Source organism: Falco peregrinus, chromosome 14, assembly GCF_023634155.1.
Source record: "Falco peregrinus isolate bFalPer1 chromosome 14, bFalPer1.pri, whole genome shotgun sequence".
Classification (NCBI taxonomy): Eukaryota; Metazoa; Chordata; class Aves; order Falconiformes; family Falconidae; genus Falco; species Falco peregrinus.
In genome coordinates, this window is record NC_073734.1 from 15,419,828 (window position 1) to 15,442,283 (window position 22,456).

At 40.6% G+C, this 22,456-nt stretch overlaps 1 long non-coding RNA gene across 1 annotated transcript; it reads right to left on the reverse strand.

Moving 5' to 3' along the window:
- Window positions 1–456: 456 nt before the first annotated feature.
- Window positions 457–21,047, reverse strand: LOC129785643 (uncharacterized). The gene is made up of 6 exons (XR_008749796.1): window positions 20,649–21,047; window positions 19,905–20,219; window positions 10,432–10,526; window positions 4,484–4,523; window positions 1,794–2,029; window positions 457–610 (listed from the first exon to the last, which is right to left on the reverse strand). It is a non-coding gene; the product is annotated as an uncharacterized LOC129785643 (long non-coding RNA).
- Between the last annotated feature and the right edge of the window lie 1,409 nt (window positions 21,048–22,456).

Consider the following 22,456-nt stretch of genomic DNA (forward strand, 5'->3'; position numbering starts at 1 on the left):
CAGCTTGGCTTTGCTCCCCCTTGCCCAACATCCATCAGGATGCAGTGTTGGGATCCCTCCCTGGATATATGCACCTCTAAGATTCCCCTCATATAACTAGGCTACGGTACAGTCACACTGGGGTATTTGCTGAATATAGACTCCCTCTCTGAGCTCCTTCCTACTGCTGGTACTTGCTAGTGAGGTTTTCTGAATCCAGAGCTGGGTTTTGAGGCTCTGGGGTTTTGCAGAACTTCTCCTAGTCATTGAGCTTGGTACTCTGTCTATGGAAAAGAGATATTTAAATAAACAGAATCAAATCTTCCAGAAAGTGATGTAAATCCAGTACATGCTTCATAGCACACTTTAAAAGTCTGATTTCCATGCATCTTCCTTAGGCAATTCCTCATACAACCCTCCTATGTTTGGATGGAGCATGGTTCTCAATGATGGAAATGCAGAGCTCTTACCTTTAGGCTTTGACTGTCCTGGTGAGCTTCAACAAATGATCACTGTGTTGCTTGCGCACCGGCTTGGCGCTGGGTTTTTTCCTCTGTCCACGGCTGCTCTTCAGTGGAGCCTTCCAACGAGGTTTGATGGTAGATACATCTGTGATGTATATTCATAACATCTACAACATCAGAAAGAACTCATCAACTGTACATAGACTCATTTCCCAGGCTATCAAGATTTTCATAAAAGGCTAACAAGCTCCAAGGTCTTCAGCTCATGGTGCCTCAGCTAGGATTATTGAAAAGAATCTGGCTGGTATCCAGAAATTTTTGAGTGCACAAGGTTTTGCAGCTTTGCAAAATCTGTTTACAACATAACATAACGCTCACTGGGAGATCACACCAGGCTATGACTAGTCTGTACAGTATTAGAGAATTTAGTGGCAGTATTAACCTCACTGTAAAAATGTGAAGGTCTTCATCTAGACATAGTTTTAGCAGAGTTATAAAGTTGTAATTCCCTTTCACGGTGGATATAAATGAGGGGTTTGGGTCACGAAAGTCCTCAGCCAGATTAGAGTCCAAGACAGTGTCAAAGGGCTATATGTATATATATGTACACACACACACCCTCTTCTGCATCGCCTTGCAAGGTGTTCTGGATCATTTGTTATGCAATGACTCTAAAGGAAATCCATAAGAAGGATGAAACCACAAAACCCTAGACCTTCTAAGAGCGAGGGGGAAGAGGATAGCCAACGGGTATATCATTGAATCAATTTATTTTGAAACTACATGAAAGCTCCACTTAAAAAGTCTGCTGCAGAAGACCTCTCAATTCCTCTTACTTGGACCCTGAAATCTGAGATAAAGGAATACCTTCCAGATGCAAAGTTCATTTCCCAGTTGCACACAGAACTGATGCTTTCTGCTTTTACTGATGTCTTCATTACGTTCTTGTGCAACATGAGCTTGTCTATACCTGTACATGTACCTGCTTGGTCCTGGAAAAAAATGATTTTGGGGTTTTGTTTCTTTAGTTTCAAGGGAAATTAAAGGCCTGTGATAAGATTGAAATGAACAAGAATGTGATTAATATGAAGACCAGTCTGAAATTACTATGCCAAAAGACACACAAATATGTCCATATGTTTCAGTTAAGAATATTATTTTTTCCAGACAATGATAAATTAAATAACAAAGATTTTGTAAACCTTCATCATACTAAACCGCTTAATGCTAGGAAGTCAAACCAATAAAGCACTTTTACTGTGCCTTCACTCCATTCTACGCACGTAGCCAGATGGATTAAGGTGGGGGAATAAAAACATGCCATGAGGATGTCATCACTGTGACTCATACCTGAGTCTCCCCAGCAATGAGGGCTTTGGAGGAGACAGTTGTCCTTGAAGCACTGTCTTGGCACTTCCCCAGGAACAGCTCTGGTTGAAGTCATAAGTGAGAAGTACCAAAAGCTGGAGTGGCACTGAGATGATAAATGGACTATTGCTTCTCCACACATGGTCCTTGCTCATGGATCCCAGGGACTGCAGGGGTGTTTGCAATCACATCCAGATTGCCCCCTCTCCTCAGGAAACCTATGGATAAAATTCACAGGGTTTTGTTCTTTTCCTAGCAGAAGAAATTGGTCGAGTCTGCCCTTTTCCTCATTCTACTCTTGGAAAGGGAAAGAAACATTGAACTTTTCAAGCTCTTATGCCACTACTGACAAACAACAATCCAAACAGGGAGTTTTGCACATAGTAACTAGAAGGATGAGGAGACATTAGTGGTCCTGTATGCATTTCAGTAACTTTGAGATAGCCTAATCAGTGCTTCTTTGCTTTGGTTCCCCCTAGCAGCAAGCACCGATTACATGGACAGGCCAATGAAACACTTAAATAAGGATTTAGACATAGAAGTTTGAAGAACTGCGACTTTATATTGGCCAACAACTGAAATGAACTGCAATTGTCTTGATATTTAGGATGGTTGTATTGGTACTAAGGATATTTAAGGTGAACTTCAAAAGATGTCTTTGTCTGTTGCTGAAATAAAAGGGTCTTTCCTGTCTTTGTGTTATATTTCATTACAATGTATGGTTACCTCTCCGTAACAGATCTCTTAGAAGGGAGCAAAAGCTCTTGTCAGATTAACTAGAGCCATATGGCTGTAGCATAAATCCATATAATGAAGGGAGCCACGTACATAGGCGGGTGAATGGATGCCCTGAAGAAGAAATGGAGAGCGAGAGAAGAGCTGCTGAAATGGAAATCCAGGAATCTTTTTACCAGCTGAAGCATTATGCTGTTTCATAACAGAGAATCTGAGTTTGCATTTCGGCAGAAGCAGGCTCGGTGTCACGCTTTCAGGTCCGGATCAGGCAGAGGGATGCAACGGGCCATAGCAGTAGGCTACTTCGTGGCAGTTTTAATCTGTAGGTTTTCACATGTTGTCAAGAAAGCCTGTGCATTGTACAGATTGTGTGTCAGGTCTGCACATCTCAGAGGGCTCTGGCGGGAAATTGAGCATGACCAAGGCATCCAGGAGAACCACCGGACAAAAATGGTGCCCGGGACAGCTTCAGTGCACTTCTCGGAGCCCTCCTTTTGGGGTAGAGTACTTACAATGAAACTCTGCAGGCAGGCTTGCCTTGGGAACTGCTCAGCATCCAAAGCAAGCTCTGGGTGCAGGCACTGCTCCTTGTCAAGGATCCGGCCCTGTCTAAACCATGCTAATTATTAAGTTGTCTTCTTCTTCTTTTTCCCGTTAACTTGTGAGGAAAATTACCCTTCTGAGTTTGAATGACAGAACAGCAGTAAGAGTACGCACCTTTTTTTTTTTCTTAAATCAACCAAACAGAAAATTCACAATGAGGATGATCTTGTAATTACACACACGTCAGAACAGAGAGCATGATAGTTTGCTCAGATTTCTTTGAACATTTCTTTAGAAGAATTTGGGAGGAGAGAGGGAGGGACGAGTTTATTGTAAATCAACTTTAGCATGAAACTTTTGTAAAAAGGTGCCCAACATGCATTACATTCTTTGTTCTGTGTTTTTTCCTAAGTATAAAGCCTTGACAACCTGCTATTCTATGATTGATGCACTTATTTCTTCTAAAGTATCACTAACCAAGCATATCATTTTTATACAGTAAGTGTATATTCAATTTCCTACAGTTTGACTGCTAAACAGGCTCAGTAGTAAAACAAATATATACCGTTGCAGTACACTCTTCAGGGGGACCAACTGAAAACCTTGGAATACTTTTCATTCACATTCCCTTTGCTTTCAGTGACAATGAAATCACAGCAGGGGCACATGCTAAATATCCATATTTTTAAAAAGTTGCACTGTCATTGGGTGCAGTCTGCAACTACTGCAGACTTTGTGCAATGTTAATAGGAATATTGTGATTCATATATTCTTGCACAATAAAACAGAATGACATATCAGGTTTGCAGGCTCTCCTGACAAGGTATGAGGTATTTATCTGGGTATGTATAGCACACTCTTATCAGCCTAGTATCTGAACGACTATTGACATCATTATCATTCATGTATTCATAAAATGTGTAGGGGTCTCCCAGTTACATTCTGCAAAGTCTGGAGTTGCTTCTTCATAGTGCAAAAGAAAACACAAACTGAAGAAAAAGAAATCAAACTCCTGTTGGCTTCGTATTGATCCCTGGCACTCCTGGACCGGGCGGGAGGATAATGGATCTGCGAGAATTCATGTATGTTTATGATGTACGAGGCATTTCGTCTGACATTGAATCAGGTCAGTGGGCCCATTGGACAGGATGCAATGTCAATGGAACTGTTATGTATTATTGATGTCAGTCACAGAATAGATAAAAACATTAGCAAAATAGCTTCCATTGCCATTTTGGTTTTTTTTGCCCTCAAATGACAAAAGGCACCAGGCCATATTAAATACAAGAAGCCTCCAATATTTCTGATTCTCTAACAGTTTTGACTTGGAGCAAATCTAGGAAATGACAAACTACTGCAAAACCAATATTTTTACATGGAACAAAATGGCTTACCTTGTTTCACTTCCATTTTCAATTGTGGATTAAGTTTTGCCTGCAAAAGAGAAACATGCTCGCTCAAGGTCCTCTTCTGCAAATTGTTAGGCGTATGAGTCCTCTTACTCACTCTGCATTTTTGCTTATCTCTGTGTTATATACCACTACACCAATGCATTTTAAAGGGCTAATTCTTATTTACATTTAAAGCAACTTTAAACTTCCTGGTCTGTGGCATTAAAGCACATATTAGCACTTCTTCACATTGGCAAAGATGTAAAAAGGCTGTCATGCAAATCACATCCAACAGACTATGCATATACTTAAAGTAAGAGGACATGTAAAAATTAATTTAAAAGCTTTAGGTACAGATTATACCTATTTTACCTAACCTTAGGCATCTCATATAAGCATTGTTCCCTAGAGATACACACCGCCTGGGCTGCTACCACAACTGACCTGTTCTTAAGTTTGAAGCCTTAAAACCCACTAAACAGGTAGTAAAAACTGAGCTGCATTTGAAATGCCATGTAAAAAATAGCTATGTATGAACAAATATTTATAGGATTTAACACCTTATGAGGAGGGAAACCAGTGCTGTGAGGCTGACTGCACAAAGACTATGTATAGCTTCTTTGCATCCTGTGTTTTCCAGATCACATTAGTGACGTTTTAAAACTTTAAGCAAGTGAGTAACACCATAAATTTCAATAGGGCTGCATGTGCCTAAATATAAACACTTAAGAATTTTACAGCTTCAAAGCACGAATCACGTACTTGCATTTGCCAATTAGCTCCATAAAGGGATGGGGAAACATGTGTTTACCTCATTTACATACTCAAAGCTGTTTTGTGTGTGCACCTTTGGCAGGCTGATCTGAGACATACATCTTTGCACCTGCACCCATGGAAGACAGTTTTGTTCAGAGCAAAACTTAGGAAAATGCAACATACAATTTTAGTAAAGAGTTTTATCTCAGCCAAATATGATAAAGGAAGTGCACTCAGAAAATGATGAGGCTCTTTGCTTGCTCTTTGCTAATGAATGGTTGGCCTGATCCTTCTCTGTGGTATAGATTTGTCCTATTGTCTCATTCCACCATGACATTCAGAACAACCTGTGCCAATTTGTAACTTGTGGGTGCTACAAAAGCAGGGACCCCAATGTTAAACATTTTAGTCCTTGTCAGTAAGGCCACTGGTCTCCCCTCTGAAGCTTCAGGAATTTAAAAAATAAGCAGTCTTAAGAACAACCTGATACACAGTCTGATTGATGCTTTTTTGACCTTCACAATAATCCTCTTTTTTTTTTTTTTTTCTTGTTCTTATCCCCTGCAACTTATCTTTGCTTGCCAGTGCTTTGTTTTGAACTAGGTATGCTTATAGGGTCATTAAAACTTAAATTTGTATACTGAAAGCGTTGGTAAAGATAGGCTACCACTATACCTAAGTGTTATCTTCAAAAGTGGAAGCAGAGTAATAATCTCTCCCTCCTTCCCCCCAGAGAGATCCCACTAATTAGTGACTCTTTGATCCCACAGCCTCTGAACAAAGACTACTACAAGAAATGTCATCAGATCCCTGGCAGAAGTATTCAACCTCTGACATGTAAACCAAGGGTCACAAAGTGGACTAGGTTTTACAAAATATTGTGAACGGTGATTTTGTTCAATAATGTCTTTGAATGGTTGCTCTACCCATCTGGGGTATCCGTCCTCTACTACTTACTACATTTAGTGTAATTTGGTCCACTACTCTCCATCAGATCAGAATCAGAACTAAAACCCAATCAATAAACCTTCGGATTCCGTGGGTACCTGGTGGTGCAATGAGCTTGCTCCATTCCCAGCGGCCGAAGCAGCACTTCAGGACACACTCCCATGGTTCAAAGGATGTGACAGTCCCAGGAAAGTGAGAGGTGTGGTTTTCGTTTTCACCTCATGCTCCTAACAATGCAGAAGCTGAATGAAACTACATTGGGTGATTCATCTATATGCCTTCAAGACTGCCTTCCAGTTGGGTGAGTAAATGGCATTTGCTTCTGTCTCCCCTCTGCAGCAGTTCCCCGCAGCCCCAGCAGCTGTGGACAGGGTGAGCTCACCCACTGGGAGCCAAGCTCGTCCCCCCGTCCCATAAGCTGGCAATGCCATGAACTTCACATGTGCTTTCTTTATGAATATATACCTCTAATTAACAAAGACTGCAGACTGTTAGTTCCCTTCCCCAGGTCCTTCCTCCCCTGATAGCAAGTGGCTGTTGCAGTTAATCTAAAAAAATTCCTCCCAGGCTTTCTGCTCAGTGTTTTCCCCTCTTCACAAACCAAACCATCCTCTGCTGTAAAACAGATAACTGAAAATTTTTATGACCAGGTTCTTAAAACATTTTTAAACTTCCCCTTCCTCCCCTTCCACAAGCCTTTTGATGTAAGGAGAAAATCTCATGCGGTGCCTACCCTTATCTCCCCAAGAGAAAACAAAGAGAGTTAAAGGAAAACGTCTTCTGCAGAGACTGCCTTTTCTGCGCTTCTCTCCCCACTGTGTGCCAAATAATGGCATCTGTTCCTGCTGTTCTTTAGTTCCCCCATCCAGTGTGTTTTCAACTTCCTGTGAAAATTTGTGGTTCTTAAATCCAAAGGTCATGTTTAACACTTAAGTTCAGTTTGGAAGGATTTGGATTTGTTTCTCTTCATATTTTTCTTTTTCCCCTCTCACCTCTCCTTTGAAAATTGACAAAAGGCTTTCACTCGCTCTTTGCATTGCGCATGTTTTACACACTTCAGCATACATCTCCACAGTTTGGGTTAATACTCGGGGAAATATCCATTCATGTATTGATAAGCATTAAAGCATTGCTGTTTCTGTGCCTTCTGGCAAGGTTTGACGTGCTGTTAGCAGCACATGCTCCTTTCACACTGCCCTTACTGTACAACCAGTTTGCAGTGTACAGGAATTCCCTTCATCAGATCTACCAGAAAATTCAAGCTGCATGTAAACCAAGCCACACTTCTAAGCAGAGGTTGTTCGAGTGACTAGTCAAAATTCTACTGAATTGTGTGTGATGGTTTTGTGCAGGAGGAGCTGAACTCAGATCACCAAATTAATTTTTCTTATTCCTTCAAGTTGGGCTCAAACTGTGATCCCGGAGCTGAAATGCCAGTGCTCTGCCCAGTGAGCTGGTCAGCCCATCTGTTTGCCAGCTTTGTGCATTTTACAGTGGGCAGCCTGGGATGGTTTGACCATTGATGCATTGTAGGCCTCCATTTATTCAGTATTTTTCCTAAAATATAATTTTTAAAAATGCATCTTTTTAAGCTGAAAGGATCTGATGATGAGAGATGGTGAGGCATAATTTGAGAAAGACAGACAGGGAAATAAAGGCAAATACATAACTTTCCACATGGAGGGGAAAAAAAAGCCAAGACCTTCATTGTTTCCTTTCTAACAGTAAGAAAAATGGCCTGTGCATGTTGCTGAACCTTTATTTCTATGCCAAGGAATTGGGCTGCTCCACAGAGCACTGGGCAAGAGCCCAGGGAGCAGGATTTGGGGTCTGCGCGCCCTGTGCTGGCCACCCCTTCAGCCTGAGACTCTGTTTTCCCTACCTGAAAACTCACCTTGCAAACACCACTTTAGAGATAAAGGGAAGAAGTCGTCCTGAGAGGAGCAGGGTTTTAACGATGTAATTTTACAAATGTTTCATATATTTCATTTTCATTTGAGAAAGGGAGTAAACTCCACAGGTCTGATGCCCTGCACTCCCTCCCAAGATTTTCTCTGCCCTTGATTCACAGGAGTAGTCAGAAACCTTCACATCCTTTAGTCTGCACACTGCGGGTCTGGCATGGTCTCTCTTGTTTGGTCCAAGAATCAGATGCTATTTCTGGTCTGAAGACATTTGTTCTCAATTGCCTACACAGTTCAATAGGATTTTAAGGTACATTTGTTAGGGATTATAAAGCACCTAAAGATGTATCAAGTGGAAGGGTCAATACAAGATCAGGGTGTATTGTGTTACGGTGTGCTGTATTATGCGGCATGTCTCAATTCACTATTGGAAACCAGATGTGGCAGACCAGCCCAGCCTATTTTTTGAACATTCGTAGATATCTTTGAATTATCCCATCAATTTTTAAAGATTTTTACAAAGATTTCAAGAAGCAGACTTTCTCAAGTCTTCCAATTGCTATCAAAACCCCAAATTCCGCTGGATAATTGAAGCGCTCTATCCCAATCAAACAAATAATGTGCAAAAAGAATGCTTACGTCTTTCTTTAGCAATATATACGAAAGATGGTATTAATTTGCTACCTGTAAGGTGTATTGAATTTTTAATCATCTATATATTTATGGTAAAGTGTAACACATTACTTCTAGCACACAAAAGCTTATGGCATACGATTATCCTTAATTAATGGGTAAGTGCAAAGCTTTATTATTCAATGAAACTGATTTATTATCTTAATTCTCCGATGTTCTGCTTCATGTTTCCATTGAAACCATTGTTTGCACCATGGTAACCAGCAACCACCATATGTATGCGATCTTTTTTATGACCTATACGTAATTAGATTTTATTGTTTTCTTAAAGTTGAAGTGTAGCCTGTGCAAGCGGTCCAGCTATAGCTTCCTATACCTATAAGTGAGGGACAGGTCTCTTGCTGCTTTGTTTCTGTAATAATCAGGTCATGTTTTGGTGTATTATTATAATCCAGTGTCTATTTTTTCCCCAGCAGTCCTGCACACATTCTTCCCCTTCCCTCCTGAGCATGACGGCACACTTGCCTACCTGTCCCTGTCTCCTCTGCGCGGCACAGCTAGTTAACTGAAAGGAACTGAAAAGAGCTGAAAGCTAGTGGGTGTCGGAGCTGCCTAGTGGAGAGATCCCCAGCTAATTGCTAGTCCTAACAGGCACAATTAGCCGCTACAAGCCCTTTGAGATGGCCCTGGGCTTCTCTCAGGTAACAGCCATCACTAGATAAAGGCTGAAATACACTGCATTTAGAGAGACACTTGCAGACAGGGATGTCACAGGCTGCCAATTATGCTCTGCCTGTACACAGTCACTTCCAACAACCAGACAAGACACATACACCTGAAGTTAAAGGGACAAGTTGTGTACTATTTTGAACTACACAGGTGTGGGGCACGTGAAGATATAACCCTTCTCAAATTAGGTTGTGTCATCTTTTCAATTATCAGCTCTTGATAAAGTTTTACAGGTTTTTTTTTCTAATGTTTAGTCCCAGCAGTAAGTCCTGGAAAGCTCCGTGGGAGAGGGCTGCGTGTTTTGTTTGCTGTATGTGATGTTACTTTAAGCAGTTTCCCCATCACCACACAGACAAAAATGGCTTATCAGGCCTTTTCTAACCAAACAGTGGTGCTACAAGCCACTGGGACTGTAGTCCTTCAGCCACCTATTCCTCGCAGAGGAGGACAGATTAAGATACCAAAGGACTACTTTTAAAATTAGTAAGTGCCTCACACTTCCTTAGCCATAAAACCCCGACCTTCTCCAAGCATCTCTGGCCATACATCCTTTCTCTAAGCAGCCCATAAAAATGGCCTCAAAAAATTTGCGGGTTTTGAGGCCAGTTAGGAGGACATGGGCTATTTTGGATAGCTACCACAACATAGGCCACCGACAGCAGCATCCTACACAAAATCATCATAGCTCAGTGCATAAATATCCAAATGCTTCAAAGATGGAGACTACAAGAATTTTAAGATCTACATCTAAGTTGTAGTCAGTGGTATTAGCATACAATTTCCAGGTCACATGACAAGCACAGATTTTGGCACAAGTTTTCGTATATTAGTAACCTAAGTTAGTCCCCCACCTCCATACCAGCATACCCATTTAAAAAGAGATTTGGTAAAGTGATTCAGAAAAATGGTGTACACACAATTACCTCTGAGTAAAACTTCTTATTTGGTTGCTCTGAGAATTAAAATGATTCCACTGCCTACCTTCAGAAGATCTGGTATCTCCTGCCATTTTCTGTTAGCACATGAGGTCCATCACGGCATATTCTCATGGTATTTGTCAAAATCTGTTATGCTGCCTGTATCAAATAAAATTAAAATTAAATATTAAGAGAATGCTATTTATTTCTTAACTAAATATCTTAACTCTTTCATATTTATTTCCTTTTTTCAATAGAATCTTGAAGACCACCTTCCAAATCATACAACATCTAGCAAAGTAAGTTAATACTCAGAAGCGAGCTTCCCCAGTTCCAACTGATACCACATGGGAACAGCTCTTTCTGTTTAGGAAGCTGAACCAAAAATCAAGATATTAAATATAAATTTTTGGTTTTTAAGACACAGTTTAAATTTTCCCAAGAGCTTTGGGATCTTAATATGGAAAGTATGCAAAGACAGTAATTGCTAATTATGAAATAGTTGAATTCTGTTAAAGGATAAAAATTACTTGACACAGTTGGTTTCACCTCCGCAGAATTAAAAATGAAGCTCCAAGTGAAGACTTGTAGGCTTTGTGGAGACCTGTGTCTATCTGCTTACCTACATGGAAGGGAGGGAAGACCACTGAATGAGTCGACAGCATATGTTATCTATACGTATGCTTCTCTCCATTACGATCTACTGATCATTCCTATGATAGATTTGTGAACCAGACCCGAGGTAAAAGAACCCAGGGAACCTGTGCTTACATTATTGTTTCTAGTGTTCATTTTAGATTCCAAGTATTTTTTATTTGTTGGGTTTTGGTTGTTGGGTTGTTCTTTTTCTGTTTGTTACAAACACGTTTGTTTTCATTATTGAAGAGTGGACAACTTTTAAATGTATGCAAAACCAGCATGCTAATATTTGATTGCAAACCAAGCAACGATCAAAAAACTAAAAGGAAAGAATGAGTGCTCTATTATTAAACTAGCAAAATAAATAGATATACATTTTTTCCCTTTTTACAGATACATTTGCAACCAAATTAGTAATAAGATCTCCTCCAGTATAAATAAAAAAGGCTTGCACTTACCTATTAATTAAGAATAATGGAATGCCATAAGCTTTTGTGTTCTAGTGGTACTGTAATTTGTTACTCTTCACTACAATAAATATATAGCTGCTTAAAAATGTAGTGTGGCTTACATATATTAAATTCATACTGCATTTTGTATTGATTCACTTTGCTCATCCGGTCATCCACTGAGTTCATGGGGACTAAGCTCTGGCCCTCTCAAGTAGGGAAGAAAAGCCTCTGGCAAGGCAGAGGGGTTCAACAGATGGATCTACAGCACACAGTGGCATAGGGTTTAGTGCCACAACATTCACAGGCTGACCTCCTCATTCATCCCAACCCAATTCACCCAGGTGCTCCTGCAGGCTTTCCGCACCATGAAGGGGCAATGGACCAAACCCCAGTGGCCCAGCTGGTCTCCCCTGGGACAGAGGTTCCCACCTCACTCTCAGGCTGTCAGCTTCAGGGATTTTAAGGACCAAACAGGTCTCAGCAAGCAGATTCTCCTTCCCAGCTCAGAGGCTCAGTCCATTGCTCTGGTGGCCCATCTCCAGCTGTGAGTTACCCGAGGGGATGATCACCTCCAGCTGCCCCGCTCACTCCCTCCTCCCTGTTCTCAAAAGTCAGCAGAAAAACCCCAACCACAAACAACTGAATGCATCTGGTGAATTGCACAGTAGAGGGGAAGCTAATGTACTAGGAATAACATCCTGGTAAAAATGAATTAAATTTCTCAAGCAAATTACCAGACACTGAACTTGTGAGCTCCTCTGAGGAAGAAAAATAAAAAAAAAAAAAAAAAAGAGAAAAGAGAGAAAAGAGAGAAAAGAGAGAAAAGAGAGAAAAGAGAGAAAAGAGAGAAAAGAGAGAAAAGAGAGAAAGTTGATGAGAACCATGGGGCATGGGGCTTATTCAGTGTGAGGAACAGAATCATCGTGCACACTGCTGTGTGTGCTCCTCAAACATGCCATTACGTATGGCTTCATACACCATTGCAAACTTTGGGATCTTTTACAGACTGAAGAATTAGGCACCATTCACTACAAGGGTTATTACATCAGAGTAAATAGCCCAATTGTCCATTTCATGATGATCACTCCTGAGCTCAGAAATTATTATTTGCATGGCTAATTTAAAACAGATGCATTTTAAATATACCTTAATCTATATGTAGCAGCAACCTAAAACATTATGCCATTGGAGCAAAATAAGCCCATCCAACGTAGTCACATTTCAGACTCCTTAGAAATTGATTTTTTCTTAATTTAAAAAAGTCTAAGTTCTCACTCATGTGGCAGAGAAATTTCTATACATCAACTTGCTATAAATGGTTATTTGTTGAGATTTTTTGCCTACAAACCCAAATTTGTACAACACCACCTGTGAGAAACTGAATTTTTCACCCTTGCTGTAGCCTCCTTCATCTAATTAGGGTCAGTTACACTCTGTACATGTTAACATTACCTACTAAATTGCTAATAATCTTAGCAGACGAGAAGGAGAAGTGGAAAGCTGGTTCTCCTGGGAGGAATCAGAATTTGGTCCCTGAGGGAAATGTAGAGGGGAAAAAGAAAGAAAAAAAAAAAAAAAAGGCACCAGAAAAAAAGAAAATTTAAATACCAAACCAGCAGACAAACATTATGCAATATTATCCCACAGAGTGATAAGAGACGTAATGATCACACACTCCAGGAATAAATAATGTTAATGACCAGAAGTTTAGTCACTGCCTAAAACCATATGCTTTGAGCTTGCATCTTTTTGAGAACTTCTTACTATCATCAATGGCAGAGAGTACTGCTGTGGGTTGAGCATAATGCCTGGACCACGCTCAGCCTCTGGTACCAGAATCCGGCTCCCTGCGCGTGATAAATTTGGCTCTGCTGACAACCACAGAGTCCACTGCTGTGGACTCCAGAGGACTGCGACACTGAGCCAAGGAACTTTCAGCATGACCCTACTGTGCTGAGCACAGAAAGTGCACCATATTCAACTGCATTAATGTTGAAATGTGAGGTAGGAAAAGAAAACAAAGCACCCCAATACTGAAATTTCGGTGAAGCTAAGACTTTTAGATTAGCCTTCTTCCTTTAGAAAACGGGTTATGTATCTTTAGGAGTCAAAACTCCCGTTTTACATATTAACCATAACCAAGTGCCTAGAACATACAGTGCCTGATACCAGTGTGATGGAGCGTTTGCCCATTACAGACTCTGAAAGAAGAGTGATACCCACCTATTCTCTTGCAATATTTCCTGCGCTTGGACTTGAAGGGTTTAAGTATTGGCTGTTCTGGATACAGTGTGGTTTGTGACATCTGATAGGATCTTAAACCAGAATAGTATGGCTATAGGCCATAAAATAAGATATCAGAAAACAGAGAGCCAAGGAGATAAATTTTGTGAGTCCACCTGACCAATCCAGCTGAGCAGAGTGCTGGTTTCCTGCATCTCATGAAGTAGGCATGTAAAATATCTGTTTCTTGATGGGCCTGGCAGATGTGATGCCAGAAATAATTCTACTCTGATTTATTTTTGTAGCTTTATCTAGTTCCCTATATTAAACCTACAATCCTAAAATAATTTTAGGGCCATTTATTTTTATGTCTACAAACAGTAGAGTTACCCAAATGTTAAAAGCCTATGCTCATAGGCCCATAAAAGCACTGTTGATTAGATTGCAGTATTTCAGCTTTTAGTTATCAACACTGACACTTTTGGAAAAAATTGAGTACAATATACTTCTGTACACATTGCAGTGTTTTTAACCATTTAGTCAGTACCACGTACATCAAATAGACACCATAATAAAACAGAAATACATTAAACATACATCTGGAAGCACTTTGTAACTGACTTCTGCTTATGAAAACGACTGTACATAATTTCATCATTCACTTTAATTCAGTCACATGCTGCAGTCAATGGAGTCGGATAACACGCTGCAATAAGATTCGAGCATAGATTTCTCCTTGTGCTAAATTCCATGCTTTATCTGTCAGTCCACACTTGCCATCACTCGTGAGTCCATAACGTGGCACCAGAGCCTGCAGCAGTGGCACTGGACACAGCAGGGACCTGGTGAGATATTGCAATACTCACCTTTCAGAATGTCGTTGCTCTATATAGCTTATATCACATTTCATGGGCAGTTACTAATAGCAATTCCAACAGCACCGAGTAAGTTATCCTTAAGCAGCTTGACCAGAAGCTCTAAGGGGAAACCAGATCTCACTTTCTGTTGCCAGCAAACGACAGGATATTTGCACGAGGTACCTGTTCTTTTCTTTTTACCCTTTATTGCTTGGTCTGAACCATTACTTTATATGCACTCCAGGATGAAAAGCTGCCATGTATGTACTGTTATTTTCATAGCGTATATTTTTCAGTTTTATCCACAAAGGGTAATAACAGCAATAACAGTAATGCAGCAATAACAAAGGCAATAGCAGTAGACATGGAAACACACACACACACATCCCCCCTCCCTCAGCAGTATGACTGATAACATACCCAAAGCGAGCAGAAGCTTGCTATCAAAGGATATGCATTTTAAAAACAAAGGTACTTTATCTTATCTACTGGTATTCCTTTACTAGTATCAACTAAATCCCATGAAAGGGCCATACACTGGTGACTTGGCGTGCTGTAATGCATAGCCGATCTTCTTTATACTTTTAAAGAACCACGTTGATCTTCTGTTAAAGCATGGCTGAAATGATTAGCACGTTATATTATAGCTAAGAAAACCCCAAACAGGTAGAACATTTAATCTACACCCAACTACATTGTTAAAATCAACAACAAAACCCCAGTAGAATGCCATGAGTCTTCGTGACAGTGACACTTCTAGTGACACCACTGGTTATCCTATTTTATGATTGGTGGTTTTGCCTCAGTAACACATTTCCAATCTTTTCTTTAACTTGTTCAATTATAAAACCAACATAATACAGACTGATTCATAAGCATAACCCCACAAACACTTCCTTGTTTAAAATAGGAAGAGACATTCCTTGACAGAAACTAAAGATCTGGTTAAGATTCAGAACAGCAGAAGAAGTTTCCAAATTGTCTACTACTCAATAGTCTGAAAATACTTTATAAATATTACATTATCTTAGTTTCAGTGCAACGATCATTTGTGCAACAATCCAAGCAACTAAATAGAGGTATCCCTTTTTAAGCTGAGGAAATCAAAGCACAGAAAGACTAAAGTATCTAAAGAAATTACAAGATTTCTGTTCCAACACTAGAAACAAACAGAGAAATATTTTTTTTTTTTTGTCCAAGTCTATGTTTTAAATTTCAGCTATGCTGACTACTGCTTCCTTTTGCTTTGTTGGAGAAAACAGAATATTTAGAGACTTAATCTAAGAATCAACCACATTAAATATAGTCTGGCGAGCTCTTGAGCAGAAGAGCATTGTCCCTTCCAGACGGACTAGCTGGCCAGTCCAGCTGGCCTGGATGAAATTTCTTTCTTGATCATTTTGTTTGTAGGATATATTTTGCTTTGGCACTTCTGCCACCTGCTCTTGTTTTCCATTACTCCATGGCTGTGTAAGCGCTTGTCCACTTCAGTCTACACTTACCTTGAAACCGCAAAAATATTCTCTTCTCATACAACAGACTTTGAAACATTCTTTCATTAGTCAAAATTGTCTACTTTGCGTTTTGGTGCTTTACGATGAAGACAGACTGCCGGGAAAGTGCTAATAAGATGGGTCTCACAGAAGTCTAACTAGGACAAAACCATGCATATCTACCTCACCACCCCTGAGCCCAAAGAGAAGGTTTTCACTTTGTAAATAAAGATGCCTTGAGATGCCATACCTGACAAATCCTCATTAATTTGTGGTGGCATTTGGATGCAGACAGGTTAATAAGTGATGGAATAAAACCAGTGATGTCAAAAAATGCAGAGGACCAGAGCATCCTTTACTCCACCCTCCCACAGCACCCTTACAAGTTGCTGTCCCAGTACTAAATAGATGAAGCCCCATTACCTATGGTGGTGGCAGGAGAGAAATGGGACAGCCTCATTTTCCTCTTCCCCACGGGCTCTGGGCCATGTGTTGCCAAAGGAAGATAACTGCAGTAAGACTCAATGCAAATCAGCTGAGGGAGCCGTCTCCTGCTCCACAGCTGCAGCAGAACTGCAGCAGCAGCAGCAAGACACTGGTTCAGTAAAACCACAGATTAAGAATGATTATCCTTTACTCGGGTTTGCAGTGATCAGCAAGGTTGAAGCCAAGATGTGACATACTTTCACCATCCCACGGTTCCCAGGGTGGAACCAGTCATGCTGCTGCTCTAGATGCCAACACAGCAAACTCGTATGTTCATTTTCAATGTGGATTTGAGGTTTACCAAGTGATGCCTGTCAAAGCCCTGTTATTGTTCGCCAACAGAACAACTAAAAAAAACATTTTAAAAAAACTTTTTCCTCTTTAAATGAAGCTGTATTTTACTGCAAAGGAGGGGGAAGTGAAAATAATTTTCTGCATCAGTATTATCAATTATCCAAAGCCCATTTGCACCATTATGACTTTAATGTTCTCCCAATAGAAATATAATTCTCATTATTTTTATTGGGTTTTATTTTTATATTGCTATTAAATGCATATCGCCAGATTCTCTGTTTTCTTAAACTACGTGGGCCAAATATCCAACGCAGTATGAAATCCCAACTTTGAAACTGTGCCCCTGGGCTTAGGTGTGTATGTGTGCACACTGGTGATGCTGAAATTGCTTAGGCATGGGATCATTTATATAAATAAAGGTATGCAAAGAAATGTTCTGCTCTTGAGTTTTACCATAGCCACCAAGTTAGTGGCTGTATCTCCAAACAATCCTCTTTCTTGGCCAAAAAGGAGTAATATTAGGGAGTGGGTAATGATGCCCTTTAGAACAATGCATTAAAACATGGTAAGGTCTTAACAGAAAAAAATTAAAGAACATGAACAGTTTGAGAATACGGTTTATTTGATATTTTTGTATAGATGTTTTAGAATCAAGACAAATTCAATCCCAGTTCCCTCTTCTCTAAAAGTAGAAGTGGAGGGAGTAAAACAGATGTATTCTAACAAGGGACAGATTACTGTTGTGATTCTGTTGTAAGAGGTGGTATTTCTGGTCTTTACATGCGGACTTACATATTTAGTAAGTAGGGACACCCTCTCTTTCACAGTCTTGTTTTTATCTGTTATAGTTAATACTAAGATGGCATTCTTTTTATATACTAAATCAAAAGACTAGTCATTACCAAAATAAAATGCTGCTTTTTTTTTTTTTTTTAAAAAAAAAGGTATTCACAAGCCTGAAATCATAAATCCAAAGCAGGCACTGGATGAGTAGGAAAAGACGTTTTCCAATGCACTTGCCTTGCTCTAAGTATGCTCACTAAAGAAATCCAGAAATAATGTGTTTGAATGCAAAATTTCTCCTGCTCTAACCCTCTCAATTTTTCTGAAAGCATAATTTACCAGATAAATCCTTCTTTCACTCCTCCCTCGCCATTGTGTCTGGTGTTTTTTGTGCCCCTTCCCAAAGCGCTGGAGCCCAGCTCACCAGCAGCCAGGCAGGATCCCTGGCTGCTGCCCCCTCCCCAGCACAGCGCTGCCCTGTGCCCATGCAGGCTCTCCTGATGCCCTGCTTTGGTCAACATGAATAACGGAGCACCTGGGCTGAGTCAGGACTGAGCAGGCTGGACAAGCCCTCTCCCTGGACCTATACGGTGGTCCTTAAGCAGGCTCCCGATGTAATTTTAAACTTCACTTCATCATAATGATAGGCTACACAACCTGCCTCCTATGAACATAATAAGCACCGTGGAAAAGATAAACTGCTTTAAGAAATGCTACGGCAAACACCAACTGGAAATGGGACATAAACCAGTAAGGCCCCATATTCAGCTGCTCCTGCAACTGCCCTCTGCCGTGCACATGTGGCTGGCAAGGAAATCCTCACACAAACAGGCATGAAAGGGTGGGTATAAAGGCTCTTCTTCTTGTTACTTCACCCCTCATTTTCAGTTCTACTTATGATCAAGTGCTCGTCCAATATACAGATTTATAAGGCTTCATTGTTTCATACAGTAGGAGCTGATGCATCAAACCTTTTTTTTTTTTTTTTGCCTTACAATTCCAGCTCAGAGACTTCTGTTTGCCTTAATGAATTTTGTTTGCATAATTGACTGGCATCAGGTTAAGCAGGTATTGAAATGTGATATAACAACCTAATCAACCGTTAACAGGTATAGAAGAAGCCCTGACAAGGAACAGTCTGAAACCCGTTCATGATGAGATTCTTTCTGATAAGGGAAAAAGGAGAAGTGTAGGACCAATTTATGCATAAATTGGTCACATTTTCACACCTAGCCCCAATTATCTAAAAAGGGTTTAACATTATATTTATATTGATAAGCTTAACAATGTTGAACCACGACTCTGGGATGATCTGTTACAATTCACATCCAAAGCGACCAGAAGGAATAATTGGAAACCCTCCAGCATTTCAAGAAATAGAAGCAGCCTTGAAAAAGATGAAAACTGCCGTACAAGGTCTGGCTTTTGCTGAAATTACAACATAAATTCCGAATGAAGGATGGCCAAGAATAATTCAACAATTACAAATTCCCCTCTAAAGACAGAAGGAATGCTACAAGATTAGAGAAATTGAGTCATTCCAAATGTCTCCAAACTGGGGGGGTGGGGGGGGTGGGAGGGTGGGGGGGGAGATAGTAATGACTACAGGCTGACTGAGACATTTGATAGACTATCACTGATTTATTGCACAGGGGTTTTAGCTGAATAACCAGTTTTTATGCTATGAATATCAATAGTTGGCTACACAAATAGAAAGGATACTTGCCAAACAATTATGGAAATCCTCATACTCATCACCGGTGTGTAAGTTAACCTCAAGGTATATTAGACTGTCTTTAATGGGCTACAATCATTTTGACATCTTCTCCAAGGCAAGAGCACCCATAAATGCCTAACTGATTTCCTGTACAAGCCAGGCCAGCAAGGCCAACCTGTCACGTGCAAGTATCTCAAACAATCAAAACCTAAATATCGACCCTTAAACCCCCCTTTAGCTGGTGAAATTTTGATTCCTCCCATGTCCTGTTTCTGTTTTCCAAAATGAACTCATACAATAAGGAGAAGGAAGCTTTCCCTTTGAGTACTGCCTACAAGCAGCAGAGAGACCAAGGTGAAGTCATATGCAGGCTTTTAAAAATGTATAATAAAGGAAGATAGATAATAACACCACCTATAAATCAAGGCTGTATATTACAAGAGGCACGGAGATAATTTTGTTTTCTCCACCCCCAAAATTTAGCACAGAAGTACACACGTCCACGAGCACCGGCACTGGTTACAGCACCCCATACAGTGGCACCCCAGGTTTTATGGCAATAGCATTTACGAGGGTCCCACCATCAGACTTACCTTTCCCATGCCCAGATGCTGGCAGGGCAGCTCATGCCGCTGGCCTCCCTCTTCAGGGAGCTCTCCTGCCTCTTCATCCCATTGTCAGCTCTTGCCTATTCCCTCCCTTCTGCAGGAGTGGTTTGACCCAGGCTTAGCCCTGTGCTGGCATCCTTGCCCAGCAACATTTAATTTTTGCAAATGTGGCTGAGAAGCCTGGAGCGGTCAGGTCTGTACTGAACTGTGCTTGTAAATGAGGTTTTTTGCTCCACGACAGGTCAAGCACAATAAAATAAACTGCAGTTGAAGGAAGCCAATATGTTTTTTCCCCAAAACCTGTTGATAAGATGGAAGATTAGATAAGAAATCCTTCGAGGAGGAGGATGTTGTATTTGTTTCAAACCATATTTTCATTTAGATTAAAAGTAAATGAAAAAAAAAAAAGTAAACAACAAAAAAATAAGGAAAACCAAGAACAAAGTCAAGTAAAATCAACATTTTCTGCTCTGAAAACATCAGGATGAAATACGGAATAAAGACAGTGAAATGACATCCTTGGAAAACATGGGGGTAAAACACTCAGGAAGTTTCTGGATGTTTTTGTTACCTTTCTTTCTCTGTGTGAGCAACTTTGTTCAGCCAAGAACAATTTAACAATGTTTTAGCATTGCTGATTCACTGTTTTTCACAAACACAAATGTAAAAAAGGATTCAAATGAAAATTTTTGCTCAGTTCTTCTTGTAAACCAACACATAGGCACTTACACAGCTGATCTGGAAAGGTGCTAAACAGCTGTTGGTGACAAATATGAAAGAAGACCTCAGCTTTGGAGACAGGCTGATGACAATGCTGGGTCGCATCCTGAAGCTGGCCTTGGAGGTGTCTGCTGTGCTATTGCCCACCCCTAAATCAGAAACAAGAAGTCCTACTCAAAGTAGTTCTTTAGATGGTCATAGCGATGGGGCCATGGCCCCCTCCTGTATACACTGGTTGACATGAGCAACATCTCACCTCTGTTTTCTCTCCTCTACTTCCCCAGGGGATGAAGTGTGTGGAGCATGCATTTTACTACCATGGTCCTTCCTAGTCTTGGAAGTCCCTCAGATCCCTAGTGGGCTAACAGGGCTCTGCACAGCATCCAGGAATTTGACATATTTCAAATCACAGCCAATGCTCCATCTTCATTTTAACGTTTTTTTTTTTCTTTTTTTGGGAGGGAGGGAGGGTGGGGGGTGGAGGCAGGGAAGGGCAGGTCCCTATTTCTGCCCATCTGTAAAAGGTGGGTTTACGAATTGCCAAAATCTGCCTGCTTAGTACCTAACCAGCTAACTTTCCTATGAAACCCAGATCACCCCTCACATATATATATGTATATATATATATATATGTATTGGTAGCCGTGTGTCTAAGTGCTTAGATTTGCATAAACAGTGCCAGCGTAATGTAAAATTATGGTGCCAGCACCTTATTTCCAAGAGATTTCAGAAGTGTAGATGTGTGCTAGAGAGTGGGCCAGGAAAAGAGTCAATAATTCATAGTATCGTTCCACAGGGTACTCCTCGGAGGATCTCTAAAGTACATCACTGACATTTATTAACAGATTCTTAGAAGGCTCTCCTTGAAAGGCACAAAGACAGTATTATTGTCCCATTTTATAGAGGGGAAACCTGAGGTAGGAATTTAAAGATATGTACTATCTCACCGAGACATTAAATGAACAAGCCAAGACAGACTCCAAGCATTTTTCACTCCCGAGGTAAAACTGCATGGGAGTGCATTTCTGTGCAGGCTTTCACTTATGGCCAGCAGAAACGAGGAGCAAAGGCGTAGCTCAGGTCATCTGCAGTGGGTGAAGTCACACACCTGAATTTGACCAATATTATCTCCACAGAAAACTAAAAGCATTACAACAAAGCAGAGATCAGGGGTCTACATGAAATTAGTCAGATATTTCCATTTTGTAGACTTGGCACAGTCTTGGGTAGCATCTCCCTTCAGCAAAAAACCTGCACACTCGACTGTTATGAACGTCACCCTGGTCAGATATAGAGACAAACCTGGAAAGGGAACTGAACTTGAGGGCAGAACTTTTCTGGGTTGCAGCTCTTTGCTTTGGAGGTGTTTCTGCCCCTATCCATCCTCGGTGATGGCAGTAAATCCCAGAAGCAACACATATTCTAGAAATACCACAACATTATATTTATACTATTCCTTTTTAATTAAAAATTCTTTTTTCCATGAACCTACAGAAGAAACTATGTCACTTGGGTCAGAGCAGCATGTATTTTAAATTATCGACAACACTCGTAATCAGGAAACAGAAATGAAGAAAAGAAGAAAGGGAGGAAGAAACCTGTGCAGTGCAGTAAGAAGGATGGCCAGCAGTATACATACATTCCTCTCACAGGAATACATACATTTCAGCATCTAAAATCTTCTACACCTCTTAGTCACTGACACCCCATAAAGCTGACAAGTGGCCACTGTGACCAAAGCTGCACGGCTCCCTCCTGCTTCCCTCCAGCCAAGCAGCCTGGCAGGAGAGACACAGACACACCATGGCAGCCCTTCC